Raw genomic sequence first — 17,510 nt, 5'->3', positions numbered from 1 at the left:
TAGTGCATCACAGAGAACAGACAACACTGACAGCTACAGCAGCACCCTCATAGCTACAAGATGACTTAGCACACATGCCTATTCGACTATGGACAAGCAACCCACATGACGTAGTGCAACTAACCAGCATAGGGGCAGTTAAAATCAACCTCAAACCAGGCGCATACTCGCTAGAGTAAAACGATATCCAATGTTCAAAGAAGCAGATGAGGGAATTTATGACACGATCAAAGCACTACTTGACCAAGGCATTATAGTGCCTTCAGACTCACATTGTAATATGGCCATATACCCTCTGAAAAAAGCAAAGGGATCATCATGGAGATTTATCCAGGTTCTCCACCCTCTTAAGGACATAGTGGAAGCAGAATATCCTCTAATGAAAAACTCTGCATCAATACTGTGTAAAATACCCACTGATGCAGTCTACTTTTTTGTAATCAAACTTAAGAACGCATTCTTCACAATACCATTACATCCAGACTCTCAATACTTAACTCTGTTTTTAATCGAAGAAAACGATTCCAGCACACTTGTTTACCCAAATGGTACTGTGAATCCCCTAGTGTTTTCTACAGGGTACTTCAGAAGGACCTTGGGAACATCCACATGACCAATGCAGTGCTACAGTACCTAAACAGAAGAACAGTGTGCAGCACTACAGAAGAACAGTGTAGCAAAGACACAATACAACTCCTGACAATCCTTGCTGACAAAGGGTTCAAGGTGGACAAAGACAAATTGTAATACTGCCAAAAGGAAGTGGTATATTTGGGTCAGATGATATCCTCAGCAGAAAGAAGGATAAGCCCAGACAGAGTCACAGCAGGGAGAAACACACTGCAACCTAAACAGTCAGAGAGATGCAGCAATCCCTAGCCCTGTGTAATTATTGCAGAACAAGGGTATTTCACCATTTGACAAATGTCAGACCCCTATTACAGGCTTTTAAGTGAGCACAGAAGATGAAAGGTACACTGGAATGGACAGAAGAGATGGCAGAATACTTTGAGGATCTCAAAATAGCTATCAGCAGTGCATCAGTACTAGCAGCCCCAGAATACAATTAACTGTTTTTCCTAGTCTCACACGCAAATTAACAGATCATGACAGCAGTACTCACACAGCGATCATCACAGAAACATAAGCCATGAGCATACTACAGTAGTCTTTTAGATACAGTAATGCAGGTCCACTTACCATACAAGCAAGCATTAGCTACTGCAGCATTTGTTATGAGATGTATACGCTGAGCATGCAGTCTTTATTTCTATCCTAGAGAGAAACACATCAACACTCACCACCCAGAGAGCAAGTGAGTGGGTATGAAGTAATTCTGACTAACCAGGCACCACCATGGTGAGCTGTCACAAAGTCATTCCAGCAACATTAATTGCCAAACCATTGGGGCCACAAGATGATGTTCATGACTGTACAATATACGACTGAGAACGCACAAATACTGCATGCTAAGTGAGGACCCCCTTGACACAGGAGAAGTGCTCTATGTAGATGGATCATCAAGTATAAATCAAGAGAGCGGACAGAGACACACAGGAGCAGCAGCAATAAGATTTGTGAAGAACTAAGAAGAAGAATTTCAAATAGTGTGCAACAAATATGACCCTATTCAGCACAAGCAGCAGAACCTATAGCACTCACAGAAGCACTAGAAGCATCAGCATATGATGATGTCACCATTCATACATGTTTGGCCTACATGACATCTACAGTGCATTCAGGATTATCAAGGTGGAAGAGAAGAGGTTACAGAAGACAGATGAGTCACCAGTTCAACCTGCAATCTTGTTCGCTAGACTAGTAGAAGCATTAAAAGGCCCCTTCATGTAGCTATTTTTAAGTGCTCAGCGCACTCCAATTTTGAGTGGAAACACGGCTGCAGACACAGCCACCAAACAGGCAGCTTGCATGCCCTTTCCAAAGGAAAGTCGATAACCTGTCACAGCAGTACAACAAGAATGACTACCAGAGGTTTAGTGTACCTTATCAAAAGAGCATAACATTGACTTTCAAGAAAGAGCCCTATCAGAAGAAAAAGCATTATGGGTAAAAGGGGGATCTACCCTGTCACCCACTGACATTGTACAGAAAGAAAAAAGCACAGGTAAAATAGTAATGGCCATAGAGTTATTAAACGTTGCCTTGGAACAGCTCCACTTTCCTGGGCACGCACCTAAGCACCACATTGCTGGTGACATCAGTGAGGACTGGGTTGTATCTAATCTTGCCAAACATGTTGACACATTTGTGGAAAATTGTACAACATGCCACATGTTTCATACTGGACACACACTCAAGATACTAAAGGCAACATTGCCCCACCCCACATTGGCCTTTCCAAGTGCTCCATGACAACTGTATTGACACGTTGAACAGGTGCAGCACATACAGGTATCGTACAGGTATGTATTAGTAGTAGTGTGCCCTTATTCCCAGTGGATTGAGGCAGGACCCTGTGTGAATGCAGATGCCAAATCTGCAGCCAGATTCCACATGAGGGATGTGTTCGCCAGATGGGGCATTTGTGAAGTACTGAGATCTGATAACAGACCTGTAAGGAAGGCATGTTATCAACAGTAAGTGTTACGCTCACCTGGTCTCTGCGGGGACGTTGGGGCATGGTTGGAGCCCTCCCAGGACTTGGCTCCCTTGGATCAACTCTCTCCCCCAGCTGCTGTGAAATCGAAGACTCGGGATGCTGTTACTGCCCCTGAGAGAAGATGAGAGGCAGTGAGAATGGCCTGGTGGTGTCGTGATCCCCCTAGACCCTTTTGTGCCAGAACAAAGTGAGCAAGAGTTTGCCCATGCAAGCTCACCTGTTTTAATGTAAGGATGGACCTATTTGCATCACTGGTCCTTAGCATGGCGGTCCAGACTGGCTGCAAACAATTCCGCCTTAAAGGTAGGTGTTTTATAACAATGATTATTGTCTGTATCTTTTGTGGTGATTATTGTCCATAATGTTATATTGTTCTTTCCTCTCCCTTCAGGTATGAAGATGACCCACGAGTACATGGAGATGGAAGAGAGTCCAATCTGGAGAACCTACAAGAGGTAAGTGGACTTTCCGGATGATGCGCAAAGTTCACGAGTTGCGCTGCCCAGCGTTTAAACTGTATGCAATTGCTAACCTGGTGCTTTCTGTCTCCCTTGCAGGTGCAGCCGATCGGCGTAATGGCAAGCGGTCCTCTGAACTCCTGCCTACTGCCGGATGAAGGATCCGTGAGAATGCTGCGCCGGAAGATGACTCTGTGTGGATGGGAGTTTGGGATAGGTAAGGATGCCAGGCGCCTCAAGAGGTGGATTCGAGGAGACAGGTAAAAGGTGTGCGGCCGCTGCAGAGTTGGAAGCGGGTAGCAGTGCTTCCAGCGATGGCGTGGCTGGACTCAGGTAAAATGCGCACGGTAGCTGCAGAGGTGGAAGCGGGTAGCAGTGCTTCAGCGATGGCGTGGCTGGTCTCAGGTAAGATGTGCGCGGTAGCTGCAGAGTTTGAAGCAGACAGCAGTGCTTCCAGCGATGGCGTGGCTGATTCCAGGTAAGATGCAGGATGGGTTCCAGAGACTGAAGATGCTTGTGCTGGATGGGATCAGGTAAGGATCTATAGATGGCGGAAAGCGTTATGTTGCTTTCAGCAGACTAACACGAAGCATCAGCATGCGGGTGGTGCTGGCTTATATAGCCTGGCCCCAGCCACTCCCTTTAGGCCCTGCCTTGTGGCCCCACCTGTCTTCTGCACATGCTTCCAATGCTTTTGTATGGCCATGCCCGGCCTAGGTGCACGTGCCTTGAGCATACTGTGTGCAGACCACACTTTTAAATGATCTTGGTGCCAGAGGTGCCAGGACTGGGTCCATTGGGACCCTGCAGGATATAAAGTTAAAGGCCCTTGACCAGTGGCCATGACAGTAAGACAGACACAAGTGACCACAGTTCAAGGGTGTTTATTGAACTTCAAAAGGGTTTGGAAAAGGCCTATATAATCCTAAATCTACAGATGGGAGCAAGCTACAACTATCAAATAATAATAACGCAGTAATAGTGTTGTCTTTTCAAAATAAAAGGGCCTACACTAATAAACCTATTGCCAATCCTTACCTCTAAATACAAATAATGTGAGAAACAATGTTACGAAAAAGAAAGAAGTGTTCGTAAAATGATATGTCAGGATGTTCAGGCCGTTGGCTTCCCTTCCCCACCCTTTTCAGCACGGGACACGGCAGTACAGCCGAGCTTAGCACAGTCTCTGACTTCTCTGGCAGAAGGATACAGTTCAGTTATTAGCGTCAGGGCCTTCCGTCTACAGGTCTAGTTGCCTCTCAAAGTCTCTTCTTTCAGGACCTGATGCGACAACAAACAATAAGTCATTTTCCTCTTAGGATTTCACAAGTACTCAGTTTCTCAGTCAATTCACTATTCAGCTCGGACCCCCCTCAGCCATGCTCAGATCCTCTTAACGCAATGCTCGTATGATATTCCTGCATCCAATACTTGTAGGATATTCATGTATCCAATTTCTCAGATGATTCGCGGCTCTTTAACACAATGTTCAATTAGTCTCCCTCCGCCCGGCTTGGACCAAATCCAATTTAACTTTTGAACACAAACTTGCTTTAACCAAAAGCTCTCAGCTGATCTCCCTCCTCCGGGCTCGGACCAACTTCATCTATTTTCTTTATGTTATTAACATCGAAAGGTTTTGTTTGACCCATTTCAGGACCACTTCGATTCACAATTCTTTGTCACTCTTTCAGTTGGATACCTTACAGAGACTTTCGAATGAGCACACACACAGTGCTAGACCAATCTGTCTAAGGTATCTTATCTTGGCTTTAAAGTGCAATAACTCATATAATGTTCAATTGTACACGTTTTGATTATCACAAATGTTTCATACAATGTTTGCTTCAGCATTCACTATGCAATGTTGCTGCTTGCAACCTTGGCTTTAACACAGACCAGTCTTGTATCAGTCTCCCCAACTCACCGGCTGTGCTGACTTCATTGGCGATGCTTTGTTGTAGGCAATCGTTTCTCCCCGCCTTGACTATCGACGTGGGAGAGCCCCGGGTACCTCCCACACACAATGCAGGATTCTTCAGCCTTGTTTCCTGGTGTACATTTTCTATTGTTGAAGGTTCATGAAAGTAACGGTTCCTCGTCGAAAAGGTCAAGGACACTTCCCTCCTTGAGATCCCCTTTGGTTTTGCCATCTTTCGCCTTGTATTAAACTGCCAAAGTTGGAACGGCTGCTTCCTCGTGTACTTTGCCTCCCTCAGAGTGTACTCTTGTGCTCTGCCTTTTATCCGTGTGGGGAAGTGTAATGGAAGTCAGGTGTGTGTAATGGTCAATAATTGCCTGGCCCTGTCTGACCATTGTATTGGGACACGTCAGATATATGGCTCGGGTGTCAGTCCGTGTCCTCTCATAGTGAGCTGTTTGTGAAAAAGTGTTCATGTTGGGAAAAGAGGGTTGAGTTCCTAAGTATCCTGGTAGGATGGGGTAAAGGTGTTGCAGGGAAGGCATACCATGTCTTGCCATCTGGTGTTCCACTCCCACTCCCCGAAGACCTCTCCCCCAGGTGATCCTCCCACACTGGTCCACCCCCAAGAACTGGATCCAAAAGTGATGGCTGTTTCCTGGCCACCTGGATGACAGATCCCCGAGGACTAGTGGGTCAGACACCTTCTGGTTTCTCACAGGTCCTACTTTGTAAATTAGTTTTAACGGATCTGTGCAATTTTCCCGCGGCTGAATAACTTGCGATGGAAATGTACGAAATACAAAATGTTCATACATTTCCCATGCGGACATCCATTACAAAACAACCCCAAAACCATACAAACACCTACCCCCACCCAAACCAACCCCCACAACCCACCCCCACCTACACCCCCAACATAACCCCATCACCCTACTTACCTTTCCTTCTGATGCGCTTTGTCCCTGCAGCGCCGACTCCCTTTCCACTTCTATGATCGTGAACCGGCGCTGCAGGGTCCTTTTCTTTTTTTTTCGGGCAGCTGCGTAGTATAGTGAGCGGAGTGTTGGGGGGGACACCCCCGCAGCCCTCAGCTTTTTATTTCGGTCAGGTGTGCTGCAGGGGTGTCCCCCGCAACTCCCGGTCACTATACTGTATAGTATAGTGAGAAGGATGTTGCGGGGGACATCCCCACAGCCACCCACAGCTTTTTTTTTAAATTTGACTTTATAGACCGACCCCACCAAAAGACCTAAAACACAAACACATACCACGAAAAAATCGAACTTTTGGTAGTTTTAACTTTTCGTGATATGTATTTTAGGTCTTTTGGTGGGGTCGGTAATTTATATTCGGTAATTTCGTCCTATTCTGTTTTAACAAGGTCACCAGATTGCTAGGCCTCAGACACAGACTCTGTACAGCCTGCCACCCGCAGGTTAATGTGGTAGTGGAGCAGTTAAATTGTTTGCTCAAAATAAAGTTAGCCAAGCTTTCTAATATGTCTAAAAATAGTCACCTGTCCCCTCATGAAGTGGTGACGGGAAGGAGGATGCATACCCCAGCTGCACACACAAGAATAGCATCTGACGCACACAGAAGTGCAGACTTGTTGAGCGAAGAATTTAATGTATATCTCAAGAATATGTCAACCTGTGCTAAGCTTATATCTTCTGAGATAAACATCAAAGTGCACCATCGGGCCCCAACAGCCCAACAAGACACAGCAACAGAAGAACCTCTTATATAATACATGGAGAGATTCATCCCTCATGGGACAAAGTGGGAATGTTGGGGAGTGCATCAAATGGCCCCAACGTGCATGGAAATACAGGTTTGAATGTCACTGTGAAAAGGCAAAGAGCATAAAGAAAGCAGCCCCATATATATAGACTTCAATGTGTAGTCCCAACAAGACACTAGTAGCCATACTTTAGTAGGCCATATGCAGTGCCTTAAGTGGCACTACAAATCGAGCCGGGGCTCATCAAGGGGGCGTGGCCTAACAGCGGGGGCCTTGATGGCCCGTTAGGCCTCGCCCCCTTGACGAGCCCCGGCTCAATGGGCTACTGGCACCCCTGCCAGGCAGCCTTTTGTGGAGATTAGCACCCTCTCCCCTATGATGGAGAGGGTGCTGATCTCTGCACTTATATTCCATAGGCTTGCCTGGCAGGGGACAGCGCCTCGCCTATTCAGCCTTAATGGTGGCGCTGCCCCTCGCCAGCTGGGGAGGGGCAGCGTCACCATCAAGGCTGAAAGGGTGAGGCCACTGGAAGCAGAGGGCTTTTTCCTAAGGACTGAAACTCCCGCGAATCCGCGGGAGCTTCAGTATTTAGAAAGCAAGGCCTCTGCTTCCAGCGGCCTCACTTTTTCTCCATAATGGTGGTGCCGGCCCACGTGCATCACTTGATTAAAGGGATGCCTCGTAGGTGCGGCGCCACCATTATGGCTGAAAGGCATTTTTTTCTGAAGCCTGAAGCTCTCGCACACGAGCGAGAGCTTCAGGCTGTAGAAAAAAATGCCTTTTCGTGTAGTGGCTGGTGCTGCCAGGGGTGATTAGTGGGCCCCGGCAGGGCCCCGCCTCAAAACGAAATTTCGGAGCCTGCCGGGGCCCAGCCCCGGCAGGCCCCGGCCCACTTAAAGCCCTGGCCATATGTCTGAGAGGCAAAAAAGCCATAAAACATAGATTGTACACTTTAATATAACTACACATCCTCAAAGAGTATAGTAGCACTTAACAGTAGTCAGGGAAACATTATGGGGGCACTCATAACAATAGCAAATGGGAGTGAACCTTTGCACTCATTGAATGAATAACACACAAAGGTCTTGAGACTAAGGTAGCCATTTCGAAAGCATGAAAGCTCTCACCCCTGAACAGAAAATGTCAGCCAGGCTCTGTCAAAGAGGCTCACACATACAAAGCTTCAACTTCCCACAGCAAGACTGAATGCTGCGCAATGATTGGTTAAGGCAAGGGAGCCAAACACATTCCCAGGCCTGAATTGCGGTAGTGAGGTCATGAAAAATCAACAAAGAAATATCAGACCCCAGAGCGAAAGAACAAACACTGCACACAGATTGGTCAAAACACATCAGCTCAGCCGAGTTCCCAATCATATGTTAGTGCATCATACGTATTATAATGAAGGTCACAAGCTGGAAGGAATCGAACCATGAACAGTGAAGAGCATGCCTGTCAAGACAGAATGATCATGGAGCAACAATGCCCTCTGTAGGGAAAATCTAAAATAGATCCAATTGCTACGGTAGGAACCATACAAAATAGCATCACAGATAGAATAGAATTAATCAGATATCAGTGATTTTCACAGGAACTTTTTAATAACCCTCACAGCACAATAAAGGTAAGTGAAGATTATGTTGCCAATATTGCAAGCTACACATATGTATACATATTCATGTCATTGTAAAAGAATGAAGTTTGCAAGCCTCTAAGCCCACAGCTCGTAAGTTCAGAGGCAGGACAAATAAAATCACGAGGAAGGAAGGGGAAGCACGTAATGTTTCCAATGAGGAGTTGCTAACTTGAACTAGCATGAACAGTTCACAATGATGGGAATGGTAAGACAGTGCCAACCGATGAGGTCTTTGGGAAGGGGATATAAAGGATATAATTGTGTTGTCACACTGTCACATCTCACGCAAAGATTGGTTGAAACTTTCTCAGTCACTCACTCCACACATACTCCTCCTGGAACAGCCAATCAAATATCAAGTCTAGCCAATACAAAATGAAAAGAGTACCATCCAATCAGCACCATGGGAAAGGAGATCTCAATGTTAATTAATAAACTGATGTCTTGTTTCGGTCACGAGGACAGAATAAGCCAATAGGGTAGGCAGAGTATAGATTCACCTATAGTGCAAATGACAATACCCAATCAGAGGTCGGGAAAGGGAACTGGAACATTTGTTGTCATTTTTCCTTTGTTACCTGCAATAAAATCGCCAATTTTCTGTCAACATTTTGAATTAATTTTTGATAATTCCCCACCCTAGCCTGTGTTGTAATAAACTTTTCGTTTTTCTCACATCTCGTGCATAATTTTTTGGCTCTTTGGATTGATTTTTATTTTTGAACTTGGGACTTGACTTACAGTATTTTTCACAGATTCAGACAGCATCGCTCCACACACCACAAAAGAATGAACATTTCAAAACCCAAGGCTCCGTCACCAATACCCACAACAAAATGCTTTCGGCATTATCTGCTCAAGAGTTACAGCCCTTATTCACAGTGCATTTTCCAATGGGGTTTGATATTATAAAACGCTTCTGTGAATTAGGCTCACAATGCGCAACTACCAGCGTCACTGTAGGTAAAAAGGACTGACTATTAGAGATAGAATGAAAACTTAACAGTACAACATCAACCGCAAGGTAACAGGAAACCCAGTCAGTGATAAGCGCATTATAAATAACCTATCATATCATATCATATCATAACATGGCATGGTCTAGGACATAGTATAAAGAGTCAACAAAAGTGTACTATGGCAGTGAAAAGGTTACTTGCGCAGTGTGAGCTGTACGTCATGGATGTATGGCATTCACTGACATGTCCAGGAATATCAGGCAGTACAACATGGCATGGTCTGTGTGCTCAAGGGTACATACATACGCTTGAACATGAATGGCAGAGAAACACATCAGTGGAAGAATGGAGGTCTGTGCATCATCAGTGAGCCCATGCACAACCCAGACATTTACATTTGGCAACATGTGGAAGTGTGATCTGCACATCTGATGCCACTTGTTCCATGCAGGCATATGTGTTACCATGATATCCCTGTTCGCAATTGAAAACATGGACAACCCGCAACCTACATGACCTGACACAGTCACGTGCCTTGCATACATGTGTGAGGAGACTGCAACATGTAAATGGCAAAGGCACACTTGTACGTCCACTGCATCATTTACACTCCATTTGTGCAATGAACGACACAGTGACAACTATTTGGCATGCATAAGTTGTCCCCGTTTCCAGTGAAAAGATATTTTTATAAAGATCTTTTCAATAAAATGTTGCTCTAGAAAGACTGCCCTGTGACCACATGGAGTGGCCTTTCTAAGCGAACTGTCACACCCCAGCCAAACACATGTGCGCGCAGGGGCTGACAGGCTCTGCAGAACCAGGAAGTGGAGGGCGAGAGGAACGGGTACGCATGTGTGTGCGTGCATGTCTGTCAGTGTGCGTGTTGTATGTATATGTTTTGGTTAATTGGTGGGGGGTGGGATGGGGAGACTGGGACAGAAATTCTGCATGGGGAGGGTGGGGAAAAGGGGCTGGGATAGAAATCCTGCAGGGAGAGGGTGTGGGTGGTTGGTGGGGGTAGAACAATGGGAGGTTTTGAGGGTGAAACCCCCTAACTTAAAAGAGAAAGGGAAAAACACATTGTAAAGGTCTGAAGAGAAAAAGACCTTTACAATGATGGTTTTCCGATCAAAAGAAAATCGTTCAAAGTAAATCAGTCTTTTTCTCTTGAGACCTAAAAAAAGGTAATTTCACAAAGAACTGTTGTCCCGGTGGTGAAGAGGCCTTTAAGAGTCTATGCACAAACATTGTTGCTCATTCATGTCTACCTGTCGCCAGGGAAGGGTAATCAAAGACTGCACAAATGCACAGAAATTCATGACAATGCCTGAGGCATAATGTACTCACCAACTGGACAAAACACATGCAAGACACTTTGAATGTTTACTGCCACATGCGTCTTGCGTGCAATTGCCACATTTACGAGGGGCACCCTTTCATGTTACATGTGGAGGTTGCTATTTCCTGGGAAGCAGACCTCAAGACACAGAGGTGTGAACGCAGGAAGGATCGGACACAGACGCCCAACTCTGAGTACATCGCTTGAGAAAAATCCATGCATACTCATGTATCGAATGATGGAGTGCACATGGACAACACTGACACTGAGATGTTTATCCTACACACACCCTCTGGCCAGTCAAACACACCCTCCCCTGTGTCCAGTCCATGCCCTTTGTGCAGACAAAGCCTTAGAAATTGTGCCATACTCATAGCAGATGGCCCATGCAACAAGCATTTTCTTCCAAAACCCAGGGATAAGTACTGCACATGGGTCATTGTAATTCTGAAGGCCAGCACAAAGCATGAAGTTAGTTGACCAAATCCACACATTTTTTGAAGATGAAAACATGACACACATAACAAGATGTAAACAATGTACTTCATTTCCATGGCCTGTCAATTCCCGCATGGAAACAGTTCTTTCATATCACTTCACTGCTACACACAGCACATCCCTGAGAATTGTGTTATCCTTGCCAAAGTGCTCTAGGGAATGCATTGGGACATGGTGTACATTCATCCCTTCGCCATCACTATATTCATGCCAACATACCAACCACTGCCAGATGTCTCCTGACTGTGACTCTGCACCTTGATTTGGGCAGTAGCGTCCATTGTGTCACTGTGCAGACCGTAGTCCATGTACAATCAATGATGTGATATGTGGCAGCAATGATAAGTGCGCTGGCCAAATCACCACCCTCTCAGTCAAAGCCTCCCTGTGCTGACCCACAATGAAACCCCACATATGATTGTCACTGTTTGATCTGTCACATCAGTGCCGACCCCAGGTCTACCAGCACCCTGTGTGAGAATTCATGTGGGCATGAGCCCCCTGCTTTGGGCGCTCAGGGAAGTGGTCTTCGGGCACTGAGACCCTGCCAGGCTGGTCACAACACAGTGTTTCAGTACAGGCCGCATGGAAATGCATTCTAACAAGGCGTTCCATAGGAGCAGTGACAGAACAAACATGCACCTCAGCAGCAACGGCTGTGTTTCACCATCATACGTCAGAGGAGGTATGTTTTTTGTGTGACACAGAGGTGTGGCTTGGAGGTGATGTGTGGCTTGGGGGTGATGCGTGCCTGTCAGAAGGGACCATCATGGGATCTTGCACTATGCATATATTTGGATTGTAACAACCCTCCATACAAGCACTGACACAGCTGTGAAGGCCAGTAGACAGTGATGCGTACTGTCACACAAACATATGCCACGCATGGGAATCACACAGCCGCCTCCCAGAATGCAGGCCATTTGACAGAAGTGTACATGGTGGCAAGCATACATTGGCCAACTGCAGTACTACGCATATATGGGTAGATCAACCATAATTGTCCACACATACGATGCACACAAATGGCACTCACCAGATGTGTCCACATAGGTCTCCAAGCCTCCCACGCCTTGCTAATGAGTTGACTTGCAGCCTCTTCAATTGGAGTAAGCTGCTCCTCCTCTGCTAGTCCCCCCACAGTGGCCTCTGCAGAGGCCAGGTTGTCACTCAGCTTCTGCTTGGTCCATTGTGTGAGATAGTTCATTCACTTGTGGACCTCTTTAGCGGTGCGTCTCTCCACTCCACAGGCGTTGATGAGTTCCATGACATGCTGCCACTGTGCCATTCGGTGTGCGGGAGTATGGGTGCTGCCAGCAAAGAGGTTCATCTCATTATGGTGATCCACCACATAGTCTATAAGGATCTGAAGCTCCTCATCAGTGAAGCGTTCTTCCTCTGCTGACCCTTATCCTGTGCCGGGTCTTGATGAGGAGCATCCTCCTGCTCTGCAGGGCATCCCCTCTTGGACCTAGTGACCCTTGTTGGTGCGCGTTGTCCTGTCGGCCTCCGACCATGTCCACATACAGGTGCTGGGTCACCTGTTGGCTGATGCACACCACGTCCTCCTGGTGACACATGTGTCCTCACCACGTCCCCTTCGTCCCCCATCCCTTTTTTGGGGACTTAACACTTGTGGTGCAGGCAAAATGAATGAATGATAAACACCCCAATATATTCCTCTGAGAAAAATATGAAAGGGAACAGTCTACGTGATATACTACGTATATGCGTGGTCCAGGAAGGCTCCAAGGCACCCCAAAACAAAAATAATCATTATATGATATGCAGTGGCAACGCAATAAAAGAAATTGTGTATGCGATACCTGCAAAGCTTAAAAAAAATGAAAAAAGTGGTACAGGATTACGTAGTGGCACCCCAACAAACAAAAATGCATATGTGATGTACCGAAAGCTTCTGAAAACAGAAAAAAAGTATTCCGCAAGACACAGTGACACCCCAAAATACAAAAAATGCGTATGCGATATACCAAAAGCCTCACGATGGACAAACAAACATGCATGTATGCACAGGGGCAACCCCCAAAAAAGAAAAATGCAGTACGTGTTACTTCAAGGAAGTGGCTTAATTGGCACAACCAAATGCTGTCTGTGACACTCAATTGTCTGTCTTCTTACCTTCTAGCGCACAAACAGTAATGTGCATCACACCTCTTAAATATCCCTGTCACTACAAGTAGGCATGCCGCTTGCAGCACCTAGCACAGTTAGGCGTTAAGGGCCTTTCCTCTCATCTCCATGCTGCCTTGTCATCAAACGGCACAGATCTGATTCCTCCTCCCTCCATAGCTTTTATTTTGCCCCCTTCAGCCCTGTATTGCCTCCAAACCCCACCATCTGCTTCTGCCTACAGTTTGTGTGTGTCTGCTGCCCACAGCACTCTCTTTGAGTGCATGCTGTTCCACCATTGTCTGTTTGCCTGTGGTTCACCTGTGAGGCTCTGTGACCACCTCTACTGCCGACAAGGGACTTCCACCTCTCTGTACCTCCATCACCACCTCTCCACAGCACGTCAGGACCCAGCCGTCCAACACCTGCCTAAGGGGTTGCCATGTCTGGACCACCCACCCCACAATCGAGCAGGACCCCCAAGGCGAGGCAGAGGTCTGCCAACTTCGCATCCAAAGAAGTTGGCATCCTGCTGAATAGGTCCTGATGTATTTCAATGCCCTCTTCAACCCAGCAACACAGCTTGCAAAGGGCAGACATATGAAGATCTTGGAGAATATCAAGGCTGGCATCAACATGGAGAGAGTGGCAGTCTGGACCATTGACACTGTCAAAAAGTGCTGGGAGGACCTGAAGCTCCGGAGCGAGGAGAAGACAAAGGCCACCCTCGAAGCAGGTGCCACTGTGGAGGTGCACTGTTCAGGCGGCCATCGGTTGTCACCCCTTCTGCTCCGTGTCCTGGAGACTTTTTACCTAGTGCTCCACTCCCAGATCCTTTGTTGACAGTCCCGTCTGGAAGCAGCTGGTGAGTAGCCATGTTGTGCACTGCTCTACATTGTGTGTGTGTGTGTTCTGCATGGGTATGTATGATTGCAGGTACTCACTCATGTAGACAGCATATGTGTTCCACTGCTCTACACCAGTATGCAGCCTCATGCCGTTGCTGTGTGCATGTGATGCCAGACATATGGTAATGTGGCCAGGCGTGGTTGTCTGCACTGACATTTTCTGTAATTTTGTGCACTCGTGCACATACAAATTCAGTTGATGACTACATGTGACCATATGGGGACAGAGGACAGATTGTGATGTTGGTTGCACGTAAAGGACATACACGCACATGAACTCTATGGGTCACACGTTATCGATTGAACATTGGTTCATCCACACTCTGTAGCTGAGAATGACACATGTGTGTGTGTCTGAAATTGACATGTGGGAGCATTGACCTCAGTGGGTTCCGTCAGACCAATGCATGAGTGGCCAGAGATGACGTGTGTTCATAACATTAGTTTGTGCTGGAGGCAACACCATATGTGCTTTGACCTCACCAATGGGTGCCTGTACGCGTTGCATTTTATCTGCTCAAACTGGCATGTGTGCATGTTGCAACATGCAATGGGATGTAGGAGTGCCCACGTAGGTGCCATGTGACATCTTCACCCACTTGCATGGCTATGCTGTGCATGTTCAATCCATGGCTGCCAAATTTCCCTGTCCCATGCGTGACTCCTCATGACTGTCCTGTTTGTGTCCTTTCCTACAATTAATGTCTATGCAAGCAAACAAGGTGTTCTTGTGAGATATGCCATAGTGGAACTGAGACATGTGCCCTCATGCATTTCCCATGGACATGCCTGTATGTCCAACCTGGATCACTTTTGCCTTGGTGTAGTGACGTGTGCTGATTTGGTTACATCTTTATGTGGACACATGTTAATGTGCTGGGTGGACATGTGCATGTCTCATGATTGTGAATCATGTTTGTACTTACACTTGTGTCGCACTGTTATTGCTGATTACATGGGCATGTGTGTGAGGAGCAGTTGATGGTTGACTCTTGCAGAGTTCATTGTACTATTTATGCTGTGTATGTGACACATGCATCGGCAATGTTGACTGATGTCTATGTTCTTTGTCCCCTTTCCACAGTTGCAGCAGCTGGCGGAGAAGCCACTAGCATTGCTGTGGAGCATCACAGCAGGGACAGGGCCTCCAGACCCAGGTGCAAACTACAGCCATGCAAGATTGAGTCATCATCTTCAGAGGACGATGTGGCTGTGGCAGCGTTGACTCCATCGGGTGTTGCTGCTCAGGGCAAGTCTGAGGAGGTTGTTGTTGAGGGAGACTCCTTAGCAGCAGTGAGACAGGGTAATGCCACACATGGGCCAACTAGGTCAGAGGGCTCTCTGGGGGCTACAGGAGTGATGGGTGTGTATGTGGTGAAGGAGGCTGTTGCAGGCTAGCACATGGGGTCAAGGAGGGTGTTCAGGCTCCACCCATGGCACAGGAACATGAGGATTTGCAGTCCACCGTGGAGTGTTCTGCACAGCCTCCTGTCCCTGGGCCATCTGCTGAAGCAGTGACCACCTTCTGTGATGCCCCCACCAAGACTGTGGCTGCACATGGGGTCGATAAGGTAATCCAAGATATAGTACAGCCCCTCCTGGCAGGTATTGCCAAGTGGATGGCTAACATTTGTGATGCTGTTCAGGTTACACATGCGGATCAGCAACAGTATTACAAGCAGATATCATACTTTTTGGACACCCTGCAATCCCTCCAGGAATATACAGAGACCTGCCTACAGGAAGGGGATGTTGAGGTGGCGTTGGTCCGGTGGAAGTCCTGTCCGACATCCCATCGCACAGGCCTGCTGCCATTGTAAATAGTTAATTCATGTTTGGTTTCATTTTGGACTTTAATTTTATCCTTGGACATTTTTTCTTTCCCATTTTATACCTGTATATAGTTTCAATACAGGTTTTATGTCATTGAAATCACACTTGGTGCAGTCTCTTTCTCCATGTCCACCTTTAGTTTTGCTATTTGCATGGGTCCGTATTTGTGTGTCAAGTGGTTACTGTGATGTTGGCTGGGGGGCAAGCGCCCATGCTCCTTGTGTGTGATGGGTGGTCTCTTGTTGATGTGGGGATGTGGGGATGTGCTGTGCTGTTTGCTATCTTATGCCTGACAGGTTTGTCATGCACTTGTTTCACTTGCCTACTTGTGTGCTTTGAAATACATGATATATGATATGATATGGCATTCATAACGCGTCTATACACAAGTGTTTCAAGGTGTGACGAAGCAAGGGGGAGGAACAAAAGGGGGACAGACAACGATCCTACTAGGCCAGGTGTCTTTCAGATCGCGCAAGTGCATGCGAAGGGGGGAAAGGAAAAGTGCGAGGAGGAAGGGAGAGGGAAAAGTGCAGTACATGGGAAAGTGGAATAAATAAGATAAATAACGGCCAGCTGGTGGCAAGTGCAAGGAAGTGCAGGCGTAAGTGCTGGTAGGGGGTCTGAAATGGTACAGAAAACCGTCCCCCGGTGTAGGAGTTGCCAGGGGGGCAGTCCAGGTGGGCAATTGACGGGGCCTGGGCCAGAGAACAGAAAGGGTGGCGAGGTAACCAGTGCAGTTTCAGTAGGGAGTTCAGCAGGGGAGAGGGGGAGAGAAAGCAGAAGCAAAGAGGAAGGTTTTGAGGTGCTTTCGGAACCTGAGATGGTTCTCCTCGAGTTTCAGGGAGGCCGGAAGGCTGTTCTAGAGAGAGGCCCCTGCCGAAGAGAGTGAACTGCCACCAACTCGTTGCTTGGAGAAGCGACTGACCCTGAGGGAGTTGGTGGTGGATGAGCGAAGAGCTCGAGAAGAAGATATTTAGGAAGAGAAAGTTGAAGGTATTGCGGCCCCAGACCCCAGAAGGCCTTGTGTACAATGCAGAGGGTTTCTAACTTAATCCTCGCAGCCACTGGGATCCAGTGCAGAGATTTCAGTCCTGGAAAGATACGGTCACTGGGCTTGAGGCCAAGGACAAGTCTCGCAGTCCTGTTCTGAATAAGTTGCAGAGGGCGGAGAGTAGAGGCAGGCAGATTTAGATAGAGGCTGTTACAGTAGTCCAGCTTAGAGGGGATCAGAGCTCTGGAGACAGTGAGCTTCTGGGGGAAGGAGAGGAAAGGAAGAATACCTCTGAGGAGGTGTAGCTGGTAGTGTGACTTCTTAGAGACATCAGAAGTGTGAGGGGAGAAGGAGAGTGCAGGTTTTTCTTATGAGTACATGGAGTGGATGCGTGTGTGCTAGCGGTATAGCATGGTTTTGTTAGTACTCCATTGGTGAATTTGTGCATTGTGTGTTTTTTGATGATT

This window comes from Ambystoma mexicanum, chromosome 8, assembly GCF_040938575.1.
Source record: "Ambystoma mexicanum isolate Mex_15411 chromosome 8, UKY_AmexF1_1, whole genome shotgun sequence".
In the NCBI taxonomy this organism is placed as follows: domain Eukaryota; kingdom Metazoa; phylum Chordata; class Amphibia; order Caudata; family Ambystomatidae; genus Ambystoma; species Ambystoma mexicanum.
Note: the sequence above shows the minus strand (reverse complement) of the source record.